Source organism: Crocuta crocuta, unplaced genomic scaffold (genome assembly GCF_008692635.1).
Source record: "Crocuta crocuta isolate KB4526 unplaced genomic scaffold, BGI_CrCroc_1.0 scaffold24, whole genome shotgun sequence".
Lineage (NCBI taxonomy): Eukaryota > Metazoa > Chordata > Mammalia > Carnivora > Hyaenidae > Crocuta > Crocuta crocuta.
In genome coordinates, this window is record NW_027530974.1 from 3659626 (window position 1) to 3677791 (window position 18166).

General features: G+C 39.0%; 1 protein-coding gene across 2 annotated transcripts in view; it reads left to right on the forward strand.

The window, feature by feature from the left end:
- Positions 1–18166, forward strand: part of CDYL (chromodomain Y like) — a 237238-nt gene that overhangs the window by 181424 nt on the left and 37648 nt on the right. The window lies entirely within an intron of this gene.

Sequence of the window (18166 nt, forward strand, 5' to 3'; positions counted from 1 at the left end):
AATCAATGCCAAATTCATAAGTCAAAAGAAAGTACCATAGCCCTAGAGAAGGACATAACCTTTGATGGGCACATGTCCTAGCACCTCCAGCATGACATTGAAATAACATGTGGGCATCCTGTTGGAGCCTTCAGCCTGTTTCCAATTTGGAGATTTTTTTTTTCCCCTCTGACCATTAGGAAAAATGTTGGCTTTGGCTTTGGAGAATTTGATCTGATCCATTCTTTCCGGGAATAAATGGATAGCAGGGCCACCTCTCATTGATTCAGCCAACTCCAGGCCATCATCATCTGTATGTGGCCTTGAGGGTCATCTGTTTTCCACAGGGGATGCTTATGAGAGGAGTAGCATCCTGTTCATCAAAGGAAGAGACCGAAAGTGCTGGTTGAAAGGACTGATAGTCAGGGACCGAATCATGCAGGGCTTTATAGGGCAGGGTAAGGAGGTTGAATTTTTTTCAGTATGGTGAAGGGGTTGAAGTAGAAACATGATGTGAACCATTTGACATTTTGACATTGATCACTGACTATAAATGAAAGAAAATCTCTGCAGCGTGGTTATAGTCTTTGACACTATTCCTCATTACTTAAGAATTATCTGGGGGTTTTTAAATGTCATTTTTTTTTAAAGCTTTCTGTTTAGCAGAGTGGCATATGCAAAGTATAGTGCTTATCATGCAAATAATGTAAAAAGACATGAACATTTCCCTATCATCAGAAGACCTTAAAGAGTTAGTTATGGTATTGTGTGGAGAGAGTAATGATGGAAGAATGAGTCTTTTTTGTTCAGCCGATGACCTTGTGAGGTGATGCGCCATTCAGACATCCAACTCCATAAAGGGAACCAGCCCCCTGAGGGGTGTCTGCACTTAACACCTCTCGGTATCTGAATTAAAGGACAGGTGTGCTGGGCTGGTCTCTCCCTCTGTGGAGCTCCGAAAGATGTAATGGCCAGCCACAAAAAAAAGAGTACTTGCCTAGCCGAAGCAGCACAGGAAGTGCACAGTGGGGCAAGTGGACTTTCCATCCTCAGTACCCTACCTTTGGCGCAAGGTTCAAAGGACACTTCCCAAACTGGGCTGAATCTGGAGGAAGGGCTCACAGGGGAGAGGCTGTGTCCAACTTGGCCTTTGGTGTGTGTGATGACACAAATGCTTCCAGGTTCCATTGCACTTTGTCATAAAGTATAAATCACTCTGGTGGAAAGAAACAAATCCTAAATAACAACTAGAATAGCCTCCCTAGATAACAAAAGAAGTATCTGAGCTTGTGCTGAGAATTTAATCCTCCCCCAGCCCCCATCACTGACCTCCCCTAAAGATTGGTAGATGTCAGGTTTGCTTTTATTTGTTGTTGAAGGTTGTTTTTCAAGAGGACTGATTATGTCTTTCAGCTGATGGTCATGTTCATATGTGCATAAGTACTTGGTTTTAAGAAGCTTCGTGAAGCCCTTTAGTTTTCTTTGCATTGAACAGAGAAAGTGGTATGGACCAGAAATACCCATGAATATTAGAAATGTACTTGTACTGGGACACCTGGGTGGCTCAGTCAGTTAAGTGTGCGACTTCGGCTCAGGTCATGGTTTCACAGTTCATGAGTTCAAGCCCCACGTCAGATTCTCTGCTGACAGCTCACTACCTGGAATGTGCTTAAGATTCTGTGTCTCTCTCTCTCTGTCTCCCCTTCTCATGCTCTCTCTCTCTCCCTCTCTCTCTCTCTCTCTCTTTCAAACAAATATTTTTAAAAATGTACAGAGCAGTGTCAGGGGCCCAGTTGTGCTAATGCAGACATGTGCAAGTTAAACAGCCATGCCCAGGCTGTCTCCAGTGAAGGGCATCCAGTTCCCTTCCTTTGCCTTGTTCTGTAGAAGAGCATATTTATCCATAATATTAGTAATAGTATCTAACATTTGTATGGTGTGAATCACTTTTGAGTATTTTGAGTTACCCTGTGAAGCAAATGTTATAAGTAGTACTGTCCCTTGCTTCCCAGTAAGATACAACAGATTGCTTAAGGTCGCAGAGCTGGTAAATGACAGAAGTGAGTCTTTAATCCAAGTCCCCTGACACCTCAGCAAGAATGCTCTGAACAAGAAGGTAGAGGGATACCAGCTGTGGGGGATCTGGATTCTTAGCTTCATGCAGGAGCCTCCCCTCACCTCAGGATGAGCAAGAATAATAAAAACCTTGTGTTTCAGTGCAGCCCCTATCCCTGGGGATAGAGAATAGGGACCACTGACATGCCCCCTCTCGTCTCTGCACAGAAACCCAGAAGAATGAGACAGCCTATCTATAGGAAGAGCTACTTTCTTACTTGGAAATGGGGTGAGTTGGATGCAATCCAAGATGGCATCCAAAGCATTTGTTTTCAGTGTATTCTGGGGGAGTGGGAAAGACCTGCATGGAGCCCTTTCTCTAATTAAAAGGCCATTCTCAGCTACACCCTTGGGAGAGAAAGTGATGTTGAAAGGGAGAGACTGCCTGCTGCCCCTGGTCTTCCAGACCAGGTGAAGGTCACCCAGCCATTGCCTGCCCACTCTCAGGTGAAGACAGAGAGAAGGTTCCCTCCAAATTAGTAAGAGTCCAAATATTCATAGTCTGCAACCAAGTGGGAATGGCAGGGTGATGGGTACAGGCCAGTGACAGAGACTAAAGTTCTTAAAAGAGGAGGAAGGGTCTCGTTAGCAGTCACCCTGCTGGTCCCTATAATTTTTCAGGGACATATGCTGTGTAGAGGCAAGAAGCTCACATTAGCATTATCTCAGGGTAAGTGGGACTAGGAGGCTGGAAACGACTTTGCTGTGTCGTCATGAGGGCACAGCCTTTAAAGAGATGATGGTACGTAAGAAACACAGGAAGTGGAAGCATATCAGACTTGAATGGCCAAAGTGAAACAACCAAAGTAATTTTTAAAAACACACTGGCCCCACAAGAGATGGTACACAGGCACACCTTGGAGACATGGCAGGTTCAGTTCTAGACCCCCACGACAAAGTGAGTATCACAGTAAAGTAAATCAAGTGAAGTGTTTGGCTTCCCGGTGCATATAAAAGTTCTGTTTACACCATTCCATAGTCTGTTAAGTGAGCAATAGCATTATGTCTAAAAACTCAAAGTACATACCTTAATTAAAAAAATACTTCATTCCTGAAAAATGCTAATAACCCTCATCTGAGCTTTCAGTGATTTTTGATCCCTGATCACAGATAATAATGAAGTTGTTTGAAATATTAGAATTACCAAAATGTGACACAGAGACAGGAAGTTAGTAAATGCTCTTGGAAAAATGGCACCAATAGATTTGTTTACCCAGGATTATCACAAACCTTCAATTTGTACAAAAAAACACACAGTAGCTGCAAAACGCAGTAAAATGAGGTGTGCCTGAATATTAACACTGCTGAAATCCTTCTTGCCTTGGCCTCTGTATAACCAGTGAGTGAGTAATGAGAAGACTCATCTTTATTTTCTTGTTCTCAAGCTCTTAGCATTTATACGTAGCCCTCCTATTGCCACGGAGAATTGAAAGTTAACTGTGCTGCTCTGTTTATGAATGAAAAGTTGGTATAACTAAAAGTGATGAGTTTTTGGAAACTGTCGAGTAGAATTGATATTATACTTTCCAAAAATGTGGCATAGTTTAAAATCGGGGGAGAATGAATGGGTAGGGGAGAGCCTTAGGAATCCAGTAACAAATGCCTGGTGGCCACCTCTCTCACTTCTCAGCTTAAAGTTGGCAGAGTTTTAAAAATATTTAGGTCATGTGTTTTTAATGTAAAAATAAAAGCAAATCAGCTTTTAAAATCTTACACAACAGTTAAAAATATGTATCTGAAAATTATTGATTTCAGAACTTTACTATCAAAGGACTCAGCCCTGGTGGACTTTATTTATTTTTTTACATTTATTTATTTTTGAGAAACAGAGACAGAGCACAGTTGGGGAGGGCAGAGAGAGAAGATGACACAGAATCCAAAGCAGGCTCCAGGCTCCGAGTGGTCAGCACAGAGCCTGTCGTGGAGTTCGAACTCATGAGCTGTGAGATCATGGCCTGGAGCCCTGGTGGACTTCAGAGCCATCTCAATGAATTCTGCTGATGTGTGCCAGATTTCTTACAAGTCCCTTGTTAAGAACCAGTTTCTAATCAAGAATGGGAGAGCCTCTTTCAAATATCAGACTGTTTCAGTTTTCAGGCAGTAGATTCTTCCAAAAGGACATTTCTTTTAGTAGGAAGAGATAAGCAATTACTGATTGGATTTGTCTCATACCTGTGAAAGGAATACAGAAAGGAATCCCACCTCTTCAGAGTGTGCTTTGGGAAAGGTACAATATATTAGAAGATTGTTGGAGTAGACATCTAGTGGTGAAACTTCTGACAATAGATGTAATGTGGAAAAAATCTTGAGATAGGAGGAAAAAAGCTTTTGAGAAGATTTCTAGGAATCTTGAAGAATATGAAGTTAGTCTTCATTATATTGAGAGCATGGGAGTTATTCCATTTCCAGGAAACATCAGAATCTCATTGGGAGTAGGGTGGGGAGAAGCAGCAAAAACACATTTGATTTTAGGCCAATTAAGTTTGTGGAAAATAAGCAGACCCAGTATTCACACTGATATCATATGATCAAAGTCAAAATTACATGGTTTTCAAGATATTCGCCCAGAATTAATTTCAGTTGTTTTTAATCATGGAAATCAAGTACATTAAAGTTTCAAATGTAATTAAGGAGACAACTGAGAGGGAGCCTGGCTTGTTTTAAAAAGTAGGAAGTGGGGGCACCTGGGTGGCTCAGTCCAACTTCGGCTCAGGTCATGATCACACAGTTCGTGGGTTCGAGCCCCGCGTCAGGCTCTGTGCTGACGGCNTCTCATCCTTCCCTGCTTATGCTGTCTCTGTCTCTCTCTCTCAAAAATAACTTAAAAAAAAAATTTAAAGTAGGGAGGGAAGAGAAACCTGGGTGGAGTGTGTAAAAAGGAGTGACTTCATTGCTCTGGGACTGAAGGAGACAGGGAATTGTTTTGAACACAAACTTTATCCCTGCCTCTCAGATGGGCATGAGTGCCAAGTACAGACAGGATCATACCAAAGTATATTTTATTGAATTACCTGTTGACTTGAAGGTGGTTCATCCCTCAGTCATATTACTAGCACCTGATGTGTTTTGCTGTGTTTGCTTGCTTTGATTAAGAAAAGAGATCAATTACAGGTATTTATTTTTTGAGCAGCTGTGGTTTCCTTAAACTAGTCCCATAGTATCTTTTTAAGTTAATAGTTTTTAAATATAAGCCGTAATTCTAAGTCTAAATTGTTACTTTTGATGATTCTAAGACATTGCCACACCTTCTGCTTTTTTTTTTTTTAATGATTTTATTTTTGAGAGGGGGGAGGGAGGAGGAGCAGACAGCGGGGGACAAAGGATCTGAAACAGGCTCTGCACTGACAGCAGAGAGCCTGACACAAGGCTCGAACTCACAAACTGCAGGATCATGACCTGAGCCGAAGTCAGATGTTTAACTGACTGAGCCTTTCAGGCTCCCCATGCCTTCTGCTTTTAACAGAGAACGGAAAGTCTTTGTTGCACATTGGCAAAACCGATTTAGACTTTAAAAAATAATCTTGGCTTTAAAATATTGCTAATAGTTAAACTGTCGTATACTTCTAGTGTTCCAGGGAACTCTCTCTCCTGTTCCTTGCGTTGATGATTACACTGGACGTAAAAGGACAGTAACCTAGGGATCAGCATACTTTTTCTGTGAAGAGCCAGATAGTGAATATTTTAGACTTTTAGGCCATACAGTCTCTGTTACAGCTATTCGTCCCTACCCTTGGGGGATAGGAAAGTTGCCGTAGACAGCACATGAACAAATGAGTGTGGCTGTGTTCCAGCAAGACTTTGTTTACAAAGACCAGAGAATAGGCTGGATTTGGACCACACACCCGCGTGCCAGTCCCCAATCTAGCCCACTGGCTGGTCTCCCGACTTCTTTCCCAGCACCTCCCCCACCTGTCACTTTTAGAACTATAATTTGATACCCTAGAACAAGGGCACTCCCCCTAACAATCTTGAAATTACCATAGACTCACTTCCTTATTTCCACTGCAGTCTCTTACCTATACATGTTGCGATTTCTGTGGCTTATTCTTGCCAGTTTGTAAATGTTCTCTACATATTCTAAATACAAGCCCTATGTACATGTACACTAGTCTTTGATACAATCTTTTTGTCAGAAGTGTTGTAAAGGTCTCTTCCTAGTCTTTGCTTAAGAGTTTTTAAAATTTTCTGATGGTCTTTTGATGAACAGAGTTCTTAATTTAATGGACTCCAATGTGTCTGTCTTTTCTTTTACTTTCCCTGCTGTTAACCAGTCCTCCCTAATCCCCAAACCAATTCTCTCAAATTGTCTTCTATAGAAGCTTTCAAGTTAGATCTGTAATTTGACCTGGTAACGTGTAGTAGGAGTTACAGTTTTACACGACTTTAACCACTGCTACATTACCACCTTCAGAATAAACCCAGGAACTGTATACAGGTTAGTCTGTTTGGGATTCTATTCTTTTATCTATCTTTAAGCCAATTCCACATTGTCTTAATTACAGTCTCTTTAAGTCTTACAGACATCTGGTAGAGAAAGCCCTACTACTTGGTTTTCTTCCAGTGCCTTGGTTACTCTTGACCCTGTAGAGTTAACTTTTCATTTTCCACTCCCTATGAAGAAACCTACTGGAATTTTTATTGAGATTGCATTCAATCAGATCATTTAGGGGAATTGACATCTTTACAATAAATGAATGTGTCTTATTTTTTGTTAGAGACCTTACATGTCTTTTGTTAGATGGATCCCTTGGATTTTTAAAAATATATTTTTGATGTTATTATTAATGGTGTCTTTTAAATTTTGTTTTCATGTTCTGTTTATTTTTTCCCATCTCTGAAAGAAAATTGCAAGATTCAAAATAAAAGAGAATTACGAGATTTCATCATTAAGAATAATGTTTGCTGTAGAGATTTTAAACACTGTGTATCAGGCATTCCAGCTATCCATTGCCATAATACTGCTGTGTAACAAACTATCTCAAAACCTCAGTGGCATGTAACACTTATTATTTATACATCTGAGGTTGTTGGATGGGCAGCTCTGATCTTGACTGGGCTTCCTCCCAGGTCTGGGTTTGGCTATCTGAGATCAACAAGACGATGAAGTATTGAAAATTTCCACTGGACCTTTTCTCTTAGACCCTCCATTTTTATATAGGGACATATTAGTATTGAATTTGACTCATTTCTCAAGGTATAATCTCAAGATAAAAATACAGTGATAGCCTCTTAAAAAAATATTTTTTTTTTCTGAGACACCTGGGTGGCTCAGTTGGTTAAGCATATGAGTTTTGGTTTTGGCTCGGGTCATGATTTCACAGTTCATGAGTTCAAGCCCAGCATCAGGCTCTGTACTGAGGGTGTGGAGCCTGCTTGGGATTCTCTCTCTCTCCTTCTCTTTCTGCCCCTCCCACCCTCTTTTTTTCAAAATAAACTTTTAAAAATTATTTTTTCTAATTCTAGAGTTATAAAAGATGAGCATATTTGTTTCTGAAAAATAGTCTAGAAGATGAGAAATAACATCAATTCCAAAGGAGATTTGAAAGCAAACTAAAACATTGTGCATGTAACAATTGTAGCATGTATCCTTTGACTGTTTAACGCATGTCAGGGATGGTTGTAAGTGTTTTATATACATCACTGATCTGATTGTGTAATAGCCCTGGGAGGTAGTTAATATCATCCCCATATGTTGATGAACAAAGTTAAGCAACTTGCTAAAGGACACATAGCTAGTGAGTGGCAGAGCCAGGAAAGGACTTGAGCCTGTCTCAGAACCCCAAGCTATATGGCTTCAGATGAGGGGTAAATACTTAAAATCTTCATCTGATCTTGAATGGCCTCAGCTGGAACAGCTGCGGTGGCTCAGATTGGCTCTTTCCTCCAACAACAGGCCAGACTAATCATATTCTCACAGCAGTATCAACCATACAAGAGAGCAAGCTCCTGTTCAAATCCCATTTCAAACCTCTGTTTCCAGACTCACTGTGACAGTCAGCCACTCCACAATGGGAGAAAAACAAAGTTACATGGCAAAGGGTGTGGATACAAAGAAGAGTTAACAATTGGGGCCATCGCTAATTAAAGAACTTTCTCTTTTTCTCATTGTTTTTCTCATTTGTTCCATTAAGCAGGTGCATTTACACTGGGTTCTTTTCCTTCCCCCACCCAAAACACTAGGTCCACCTTTCATTCCTGGAATGAACCAATTTAGTCATCATATTTTATACTTTTTATATATGGCTGGATTTGCTTTACTAAAATTGTGTTGCAGATACAGGATCTTGTTTTATTATTGACATTGACCTATAATGTTTCCAATCTTAGTGAGATGTAAACATTTGTATGAATTATATCAATAGGTACTTATTGAGGTTCTGCTATTTGATAGATGCATTGTGTTGCATTTGCAAAAAATGAGAAACTTACACAGCCGTTGACTGTATAAGTTAAATTCTGTTAAATTCCAGAACATTTTTATCACTCCAAAAAAGAAACCCCAGACTCTGTTAACAGTCACTTCCTTTCCACCTTCCTCCCAGATGCTGGGAACTACTGATTTACATTCTGCCTCCATCAGTTTGCCTATTCTAGACAATTCATAGAAATAAAAGCGGGTATGTGGATTTAGTGTCTGTAATTTTGCCAGCATAATGTTATCAGAGTTCATCCATGTAGCATGAATAAACACATCATCTCTTTTTATGACTGAATAATATTCCATTGTATGGACATACTATATTTTATTTATATCCTTCAGTTGATGGACATCTAGGTTACTTCCACATTTTAACTATTGTGAATAATGCTACTATGAACATTAGATACATACTTTTGTGTGGACCTAGGTTTTCAGTTCTCCTGTGTATATACTGAGGAGTGGCATAACTGGGTGATATAGTAACTCTATGTTTAATACCAAGGAGGTGCGAAACTTTTCCAAAGCATCTGTAACATTTTACACCTCCAGTAGCAGTATAGAAGGGTCCCAATTTCTCCACTTTCGTACCAACGCTTGTTATTATAGGTGTTCTTTTTAGTATAGCCATCCCAGAAGGTATGAAGTAGTATCTCACTGTGGATTTGGTATGTGTTTCCTGAATGACTAATGATATTGAGCATCTTTTCATTTGCTTATTTATAATTTGCATATCTTTGGAGATATGTCTATTGAGATCCTTTGCCCACTTTAAAATTGGGTTTTGGTTTCTTTTTTGTCTTTTAATTGTTGAGTTGTATGAGCTCATTTTATATTCTGGATATATATTTTCTGTAATATATATATTACAAGACGTTATGAGATGTGATTTACAAACATTTCCAACATTCTGTTGGTTATCTTTTCACTTTCTTGATAGCGTCCTTTTAAGTAAAAACATTGTTAATTTTGATGATATCTAATGTATTTATTTTTTCTTAGGCTTCTTGTGCTTTTAGGGTCATAGCTAAGAAAAATCGACCTTGCCCTTTCATTTAGGCTGTTGATCCACTTTGTGTTAATTTTTATATATGGTATACAGTACAGATCCAGCTTCATTCTTTTGCATATACCTATCCTGTTGTTCCAACACCAGTAAATGAAAAGTTTTCTCTCCTACATTGAATGGTCTTGGCACCCTTGTCAGATATCAGTTAACACAGATATATGAGTTTATTTCTGGACTCTTAATTCTGTTCCAGTGATCTATATGTCTTTTCACATACTAATACCACATTGCCTTGATTTCTGTAGCTTTGTAGTAAATTTTGAAATCAGGAAGCATGATTCCCGTTTTGTTCTTTTTGAAGATCATTTTGCTATTCTGGGTTTTTTGTAATTCTGTATGAATTTTAGAACCAGCTCCTCTATTCCTATTAAAAGTCAGTTGGGATTTGCATTGATCAATTTTGGGAGAACTGGCACTTTAACAATGTAAAATCTTGTAATACATGAACATGAAATGTCTTTCCATTTATTTAAATCTCTAAGTTCTTCAGTGAGCTTTTATTATTTGGTTATACTTATTTGGTTAAATTGGTTTATTTACTTGTTTTATTCTCTTTGATGCTATTATAGATGTAAATTGTTTCTTTAATTTCATTTTGTTATTGCTACTTTATAAGAAATAGTTGATTTCTATACATTGATCTTATATCTTGCCACCTTGCTCAACTTATTCATAAGTTCTAATAAATATGTGTATGTATGTGAATTCCTTAGGGTTTTCTTTATTTACAGTTTATGTCTCTTCTGCAGATAAGTAGTTTACTTTTTCCTTTCTGATCTTTTATTTTATTTTCTTACCTAATTGTCCTGACTAGGACCTCCACTTCAGTGTTGAATAGAAGTGACTAGAATGGACATCTTTGTCTTGTTCCTGATCTTACAGGGAAAGTTTTCACTCTTTCATTATTAAGTATGATGTTTGCTGTGGATATTTTACAGATGCCCATTATCGGGGTAGAGGAAATTCCCTTCTATTCCTAGTTGTTGTTGTTGTTTAGTGCTTTTATCTGAAAGGGTATCATATTTTTTCTGTATTTTTGAAATGATCATATGGTTTTTGCCCTCTGTTTTTATGGGGGTTATTACCTTGATTTGATTTTTATGTATTGACCCAACCTTGCCTTCCTGAGATAAATCCCACTTGGTCATGGTGTATAAATCAATTGTGTATGCTGCAGGATTCAGCTTGTTAATATTGTGCTGGGGATTTGTAGATCTGTATTCATAAGGACTATTGGCCTATAGTTTTCTTGTATTACCCTTGTGTGGTTTTGGTGTCAGGGTAGTGTGCCTTCATAGAATAAGTATATAGAAGTGTTTTCTCCTCTTCCATTTTTTGGAAAAATTTGTGAAGGATTGGTTTTAATTCTTCTTTATTTGTTTGGTAGACTTCACCAGTGAACCTTTTTTTTGTAGGAAGCTTTTTAATTATTCATTTAATCTCTTGTTACAGGGCTATTCAAATTTTCGGTTTCTTCTTGAGTCAGTTTCAGTAATTTATATTGTTCTAGGATTTGTCCATTTCATCTAGGTTATCTAATTTTTTGACATACAGTTGTTCATAGTATTCCTTTATGAACCTTTTTATTTCTGTAAGGCCATTGGTGCTGTTTCCCTTTTCATTCCTAATTATAGTAATTTGAATATTCTTTTTTTGCCTGGTCAGTCTAAAAGGTTTGTGGAATGTGTTGCCTTTTTCAAAGACCTAACTTCTGGTTTCTTTGATGTTTGTTCTTGTTTTTCTAGTGTATATGTCATTAATTTTTACTCTTAATTTTATTGTTTCTTACTTTCTGCTTGCTTTGGGTGTGGTACTTTTTAACTCTTAGTTTCTTAGAGTGGATCTTTGAGATCTTTTTTGATGTAAAGATTTACCAAATTTTCTTCTGTTACTGATTTCTAATTTAATTCTGTGTGTTCATAGGTCATACCGTTTATTGAGTAGGTTGTTTAGTACATGTCTATTAGGTCTAGCTGATTTATAGTGATACTCAGTCTTCTCGCTGATCTTCTGCCTAGTTCTGCCAGTACCCATTTTCAAAGTGGGATACTAAAGTCTTCCATGATTATTGTTGAATTGTCTATTTCTCCCTTCAGTTCTGTCAGATTTGCTTAGTTTTTGGGCTCTCCTGTTAGGTATACATAAGTTTATGATTATTATGTCGTCTTGATGGTATAACACTTTTGTTATTACAAAATAGCCTTCGGGGCACCTGGGTGGCTTAGTCGGTTAAGCGTCCGGCTTTCGCTTAGGTCATGATCTCGCGGTTCGTGGGTTCGAGCCCCGCGTCGGGCTCTGTGCTGACTGCCAGCTCAGAGCCTGGAGCCTGTTTCGGTCGGTGACTCCCTCTGTCTCTGACCCTCCCCTGCTCACGCTCTCTCTCTCTCTCTCTCCTAGAAATAAATAAAACATTTAAAAAAAAAATAGCCTTCCCTTTCTCTAGTAACTATTTGTTTTAAGTTCTGTTTGCCTCATATGGGGTAGGTATTCCAAGTTTTTCTTGGTTATTATTCTTGTGCAATGTATCATTCCCAGTTATTAATTTGTGTCTTTTTTTTATAGCTTATTGTCAAGTTGGTTTCCATATAACACCCAGTGCTCATCCCAGCAAGTGCCCTCCTCCATGCCCATCACCTCCCTTCCCCCTCCCCCACCCCTATCAGCCCTCAGTTTGCTCTCAGTATTCAAGAGTCTCTCATGGTTTGCTTCCCTCCCTCTCCCCAACTAATTTTTCCCCTTGTTCTCCCCAATGGTCCTCTGTTAAGTTTCTCCTGTTCCACCTAGAAGTGAAAACATATGGTATCTGTCCTTCTCTGCCTGACTTATTTCACTCAGCATAACACCCTCAAGTACCATCCACGTTGCTACAAANCACCAGATTGTTTATTTTTCAGGTGTGGAATTTGGTGAGTTCCTTATAGATTTTGGATACTAGTCCTTTGTCTGTTATGTCATTTGCAACTATCTTTTCCCATTCCATTGGTTGCCTGTTAGTTTTATTGATTGTTTCCTTTGCTGCGCAGAGGCTTTTTATCTTGAGGAGGTCCCAGTAGTTCATTTTTGCTCTTGATTCCCTTGCCTTTGGGGATGTGTCAAGTAAGAAATTGCTGTGGTTGAGGTCAAGGAGGTTGTTTCCTGCTTTCTCCTCTAGGGTTTTGATAGTTTCCTGTCTCACATTCAGGTCCTTCATCCATTTTGAGTTTTTTTTTGTGCATGGTGTGAGAAAGTGATCTAGTTTCATTCTTTTGCATGTTGCTGTCCAGTTCTCCCAACACCATCTGTTATAGAGGCTGTCATTTTTCCATTGGATACTCTTTCCTGCTTTGTGAAAGATTAATTAGCCATACATTTGTGGGTCCATTTCTGAGTTCTCTATTCTGTTCCATTGGTCTGTGTGTGTGTTTTTGTGCCAATACCATACTGTCTTGATGATTACAACTTTGTAGTAGAGGCTAAAGTCTTGGAATTGTGATGCCTCCTGTTTTGGTTTTCTTCTTCAACATTACTTGGCTATTCGAGGTCTTTTGTGGTTCTGTACAAATTTTAGGATAGTTTGTTCTAGCTTTGAGAAGAATGCTGGTGCAGTTTTGATTGGGATTGCATTGAATGTGTACATTGCTTTGGGTAGTAATGATATTTTAACAATATTTATTCTTCCAATCCATAAGCATTGAATGTTTTTCCATTTTTTGTGTGTCTTCTTCAGTTTCCTTCATACGTTTTCTGTAGTTTTCATCATACAAATCTTTTATATCTTTGGTTAGGTTTATTCCTAGGCATTTTATGGGTTTTTGTACAGTTGTGAATGGGATCAATTTCTTGATTTCTCTTTCTGTTGCTTCATTATTGGTTTATAAAAATGCAACCAATTTCTGTACGTTGATTTTGTACCCTTCAACTTTCCTGAATTCATGGATCAGTTCTAGTAAGCATCTGGTGGAGTCTATCAGGTTTTCCATGTAGAGTATCATGTCATATGTGAAAAGTGAAAGTTTGACTTCTTCTTTGCCAGTTCTGATGCCTTTGATTTCATTTTGTTGTCTAATGGCTGATGCTAGGACTTCCAGCACTATGTTAAACGACAGTGGTGAGAGTGGGCATCCCTGTCGTGTTCCTGATCTCAGGGGGAAAGCTCTCAGTTTTTCCCCATTGAGGATGATGTGTCACATTGATTTGCGAATACTGAACCAGCCCTGTAACCCAGGAATGAAATCCCACTTGATCATGATGGATAATTCTTTTGTATGTGCTGTTGGATTTGATTTGCAAGTATCTTGTTGAGGATTTCTGCATCTGTATTCATCAAGGATATTAGCCTGTAGTTCTCTTTTTTTGCTGGGTCTCTGTCTGGCTTGGGAATCCAAGTGATGCTGGCCTCATGGAATGAGACTGGAAGTTTTCCTTTGATTTCTATTTTTTGGAATAGCTTGAGAAAAATGGGTATTAACTCTGATTTACATGTATGATAGGATTCCCCAGGGACGCCTCTGGCCCAGGGCTCTTATTTATTGGGAGATTTTTGATAACCGATTCAGTATCTTCACTAGTTATGAGTCTGTTCGGATTTTCCATCTCTTCCTGTTTGAATTTTGTTAGGGAGTGTGTGTTTAGGAATTTGTCCATTTCTTCTAAGTTGTCTAGTTTGTTGGCATATAATTTTTCATAGTATTCCATGATAATTGCTTGTATTTCTGAGGGATTGGTTGTAATAAGTCCATTTTCATTCATGATTTTGTCTATTTGGGTGCTCTCTCTTTTCTTTTTGAGAAGCCTGGCTAGAGGTTTGTCAATTTTGTTTATTTTTTCAAAAAACTAACTCTTGGTTTCATTGATCTGTTCAGCTGTTTTTTTAAATTCTATATTATTTCTGCCCTGATTTTTATTATTTCTCTTCTCCTATGGGTTTGAGGTGCTCTTGTTGCTCTCCTTCTAGTTCCTTTTGGTGCACTGGTAGATTTTGTACTTGCGCCTTTTCTAATTTCTTGAAATAGGCCTGGAGTACAGTGTACTTTCCTCTTAGGACTGCCTTTGCCGCATCGCATAGAGTTTGGATTGTTGTATTTTCATTTTCATTTGTTTCCATGTATTTTCAAATTTCTTCTATATTTGCCTGATTGGCCCATTCATTCTTTAGTGTAGGGTATTCTTTAACCTCCATGTTTTTGGAGGTTTTCCAGACTTCTTTGGTTGATTTCAAGTTTCATAGCATTGTGATCTGAAAGTATGCATGGTATGATCTCAATTCTTTTATGTTTATTGAGGGCTGCTTTATGACCCAGTATCTGATCTATCTTGGAGAATGTGCCATGCGCACTTGAGAAGAAAGTGAATTCCATAGCCTCAGGATGTAGATTTCTAAATATATTTGTCAAATCCATCTGGTCCAATGTGTCGTTCAGGTCCATTGTTTCTTTAGTGATTTTCTGTCTAGTTGATCTATCCATATTTGTAAGTGGAGTATTAAAGTCCCCTGCTATTAGCATATTCTCATCAATAAGATTGTTTCTGTTTGTGATTCATTGTTTTATGTATTTGGGTGCTTCCGAATTCAGTGCATAGACATTTATAATTGTTAGCTCTTCCTGATGGATAGACCCTATAATTATTATATAATGCCCTTTTTCATTCCTTGTTACTGCATTTACTTTAAAGTCCAGTTTGTCCAGTATAAGTATGGGTACTGCAGCTTTCTTTTGACTTCCAATAGCATGATAGGTATTTCTCCATCCCTTTACTTTGAATCTGAAGGTGTCGTCAGGTCTAAAATGAGTTTTTTGTAAATAGCAAATAGATGGATTTTGTTTTTTATCCATTCTGCTACCCTGTGTCTTTTGATTGGAGCATCTAGTCCATTTACATTCAGTGTTATTATTGAAAAATATGGGTTTAGAGTCACTGTGTTCTCTGTATGATTCATGTTTGTGTGATGTCTCTGGGACCTTGTGTTCCATGCAACATTTCCCTCATAACCTCCCTTAGGATTTCTTGTAGGGCTGGTTTAGTGGTGATGAATTCTTTCAATTTTTCTCTATTTGGAAAGACTTTTATCTCTCCTTCTATTCTGAATGACAGGCTTGCTGGATAGAAGATTCATGGCTGCATATTTTTTCTCTTCATCACATTGAAGATTTCCTGCCATTCCTTTCTGGCCTGCCAAGTTTCAGTAGATAGGTCTATAACTACTCTGATAGGTCTTCCTTTGTATTTTAGGGCCCTTTTATCCCTAGCTGCTTTCAGAATTCTCTTTATCCTTATATTTTGCCAGTTTCACTATGGTATTTCATGCAGAAGATCAATTCAAGTTAACATCTGAGGGGAGTTCTCTGTGCCTCTTGGATTTCAATGTCTGTTTCCATCCCCAGATTGGGGAAGTTCTCAGCTATAATTTGTTCAAGTACCCCTTCAGGTCCTTTTTCTCTCTCTTCTTTTTCTGGAATTCATAGGAATTATAATACGGATATTATTCCATTTGATTGCTTCACTCAGTTCTTGATTTGGCTCCTGGATCAATTTATCTCTCTTTTTCTTGGCTTCTTCTTTTTCTATAATTATGTCTTCTAAATCACCTATTCTCTTCTCTGCCTCTTCAATTCGTGCAGTGGCCACCTCCATTTTATTATGCACCTCATTTATAGCATTTTTTTAAGGTCCATAATCTTTGTAGAAATAGCTTCTCTGATATCTTCCATGCCTTTTTCAAGCCCAGCGATTAATTTTATGACTTTTGTTCTAAATTCTTGTTCAGTTATGTTGCTTATATCTGTTTTAAGCAATTCTTTAGCTATCATTTCTTCCTGGAATTTCTTTAGAGGAGAGTTCTTCTGTTTCATCATTTTGGCTAGCTTTCTGTCTCTTGTCAGTTTTAAAAGCTTGTTATGTGCTCTGCACCTGCGAGTACTGCTATATTAAAAGAAGCTCATTGACTGCCCACAGCCTGTCCATTCAGGAAGTGTTCTTTTAATGGTGTCCCTTGGTCTCCTTTATTGTGCCTTTAGTTATTTTTTTTCCCTACTGGTAGTGATATTTGGGACTCCACCATGTATACGTTGGCTTGTTTCTTGAAGTAGCCCTGAAAAGGAAAATAGACAGACAGACACCCAAAACAAAAGCATGCAAACTCACAGACAAATCAAACAAGCAAACCGAAAGGGGAAAAAAAGACAAAGAACAGTCTAAAAGCATAAAACCAGAAATTCCAGCTACAAATAACAAGCAGGGTGGAGGCAATACTGATGGAAGAGCATATACAAAGAGAGAAATGACAGGGAGTGGGGAGAAAGCAAAATTAAACATTGACCAGGCAGAGAGACTAAAAGGCTTAATTCAGAGAGAGAAAGAGGAGAATATGGTAGGAGGCCAGGAGAAAGAAACGAAGATAATGTTATCCAAAAAACTGTATAGTCTGATTATTCCAGACGACAGAGGTGTAAGAATATGCATCAAGAGAATGGATTATATGTGACTGTTTAAGCGAATCAATGACCAGAGTGCCCAGTCCGGTGGAGGAGAGAGATAAGAATCAGACCAGGGAAAATGTATCTAAATAGCAAGAATTGATCTACAGTTAATCACGGCAATACATCAATCTTGGTCTTGCCCCAGGCTCTGATTAAAAGAAAAAAAAAAAGAGAGAGAAAGAAAGAGCAGCTCTCCAGCGCAAATGGGCACGGTTTGATGTAGGCAGGTGTCACCTCCACTGCGGTCCATGGGTCACTCGCTGAGGCCCCACTTTGGTGGTTGTGGGGAGAAAAATGGCAGCACCCTAGCACCTTCTCAAACCAAGCATTGCAAATCACTCTTTTGGGTCCGATCTCCGTATGCTGCAGGCGTAGCCAAGGTGGGCCATGTTCTATATCCCAAGCCCCACCTCGTTTCCAGATCTTAGTCCGTACTCTTTAATGATACCACCCAAAATGTAGTCCCTCAGTCCAGGACACTTCCTAGCCAGAGACAGAGTAGGGGGAGTAAGGGAGCAGTTCCTCCTGGGGCTGCCTGGGACCGGGGCACCCAACTCAAAGAAAGTGCCACAGATAGTGATAGGATCTCTCTCCGAATGTCCTGCAGTTGGAGATGGGATGATAGGATCCCTCTCCGTCCCAGGCCGAGGTTTTTCTCTTCTCCAGGGACAGTTCTGTGAGCAGTTTCAACCACTCTTTCTCTTTCCCTCATCTCTCCATGGCCCTCCGCAGAAGGGCCTCCCTCCCATCTGTGCCTCCGGGTCCTGGCCCACTTTTATCTTCCCCAGTTCGCAATTACGTATCTATGAGGCTGTCTTCTCAGTGGACTCTGTCACTTTTCCTCCCAGACTCTTGTTGTTCAGCGTTCTATGGCTTCAGCCCTTCTTTGTTTGAGAGATGCAGGCGGGCAAAAAATACGGAGCTCCCTACCTCTCTGCCATCCTGCCTCCAAAGAGAAAAAGCTGTCCTTGTGTCTTCATATATAAAGTGTTTCTTAATAGACAGCAGTGAGTTGAACCAGGTCTTTTTATTTCTTCTGCCAACCTCCGCCTTTTAAATTGAGTGTTTGTAATTACTGATAGCACACACCTTTTTTTCTCCTTGTTACTCCATTGCTGCCTTTCAGTT